Source organism: Suricata suricatta, chromosome 16 (genome assembly GCF_006229205.1).
Source record: "Suricata suricatta isolate VVHF042 chromosome 16, meerkat_22Aug2017_6uvM2_HiC, whole genome shotgun sequence".
NCBI classification, from domain to species: Eukaryota; Metazoa; Chordata; class Mammalia; order Carnivora; family Herpestidae; genus Suricata; species Suricata suricatta.
In genome coordinates this window covers 19,247,155-19,249,068 of record NC_043715.1, presented here as the reverse complement: position 1 = coordinate 19,249,068, position 1,914 = coordinate 19,247,155, and the positions used below count along the sequence as shown (strand labels likewise).

The following is a 1,914-nucleotide window of genomic DNA, read 5'->3' as shown; positions in this document are numbered from 1 at the left end:
GAAAAACAATATATTAAACACACATTCCCATTTTAAGACATCACAATTTCAACAATATTAAAAGGTGAAAAGAAATGTGTCTTAAAAATCAATGCAATGTGGTCTTATTATTGTCACATTTTGGAACCATTTTAAGTCATTTGCTTGTTTACTTGCCTTTTTCCTGTTTTGTCTGGCTTCCTCCCAGGAGACATATAAGTTCCATGAGAATAAAGAAAGTATCCTTGTTTGACACTGTAATCCCAGTGCCTAGCACAGGTGTTGAAAAAATATTTGTTTGATAGATGATTTAATGCTACCTTAATACGAGGGGCTATGGATTAAGAGCCCACTGTCATTGATTCATATAATGAAACATTTCCTCAGATCTTTGAAATTCATTCACCTTAGTTCCTCACCAGTCTTGGGAGAAGGGTTTGTTTGCTTGAATGTATATTTGTTGAAAATAGGTATTTTCCTTGAACTATGCACACGAGGAATGAGGATGAAGACAGACAAGGGCGTCCACCATAACCCCTGACACAGAGGTAGCAGTCAGAACTCACTCCTGAAATTCAACACAAAGTTGGGGCACCTTGGTGGCTCAGTCAGTGAAGTGACAGACTCTTGACTGCGGCTCAGGTCATGATCTAATCGTCTTGAGATTGGGCTCTGCGCTGGGTGTAGAGTCTACTTAAGATTCATCCCTTCTCCCCCCCCCCCTTTACTTCTCCTTCTCCCTCCCTCCCTCTCTCTCCCTCTCTCTCTCTCCCCCTCTCTGTACTCCAGGGTGTCTCAGTCAGTTAAGTGACAGACTCTCGATTTCGTCTCAGATTATGTTCTCAAGGTTCATGAGATCAAGCCCCTTCTGGGGCTCTGAGTTGATAGCATGGAGCTTGCTTGGGATTCTCTCCCTGTCCTCCCCAACTGGCTCACTTTCTCTCTCTCTCTCTCTTTCTCTCTCAAAAACATAAATAAATAAACTAAAAAAGAAGAAACATAAAAAGATTCTGCCTCTGCCCGCCCCCATTTATGTGTGCACGTTTGTGCTCTCTCTCTCAAAAGAAAAAAATTAATTTAAAATAAAGTAATTAATTGAAGAAATTCAAAACAAAGCAATGGCAGGGTATCAGTTCCAGTCAGCTTAAAATGTGCCACCAGTTTAAATGTCCTTAGTTTCTGCAGACATGCATTAGACATTAATAAATATCAATTTCTGGAATCAACTAAAATATCCCGTTTCAATTTCTAGACAAGAACAATAAACATTGAAGTAGTCTCCCCAGGGCAAGTGACTTTTAATTGCACATTCATAAATGAAAACTTTCATTCAGTCAATCAGTACGTGTTTACTGAGGGCCTACTACGTGCTGGGTGGCCCATGTGCTGGGGGGAGAAGCAGTCTGGGATGGTATGGACAGGAAAGACAAATGAAGGCAACACCCATACATGCAGACCATCGTTCCACGTCAGGGAGAAAGGAGCACTGTCCCAGGGCTGTAGGGCCCCGGTAAGGGGCAGGGGTGATTGTTTTTTTTTTATTCTCAAGTTAGCTAACATACAGAGATGTCTTGGCTTCAGGAGTAGACTGAAAATATGGAAAGCTTCAGGAATTCCTGTGCTATCCTTGCACAGGGGCCATGCTAATCTTCTCTGTATCATTCCTATTTTAGTGCATGTGCTGCTGAAGTGAGCACAGGATGATTTTAAAGAGGAGAGAAGGTCAGTCCCATCAGATGGCCTGAGAGCAGAGAGGACTTCCATCACTGACTCTGCATCAGTCCAGCCCTTTAAGAGGATTCCCTCCGGCATAAACCAAATCCCAGACTCCAAGGGACACTCTAGGGTCTTACTGAAATCGGTTCTTACTGAAAGGAAGTAAAGTTTATTCACTCAATTGCCTTGCAAATGAGGTAATTACACAATGAAAAGTGG

The 1,914-nt window shown here is 42.1% G+C and overlaps 1 non-coding gene across 1 annotated transcript; it reads right to left on the bottom strand.

Moving 5' to 3' along the window:
- Positions 1-1,569: 1,569 nt before the first annotated feature.
- Positions 1,570-1,676, bottom strand: LOC115281370. Its single transcript, XR_003904272.1, has one exon. It is a non-coding gene; the product is annotated as a U6 spliceosomal RNA (small nuclear RNA).
- Between the last annotated feature and the right edge of the window lie 238 nt (positions 1,677-1,914).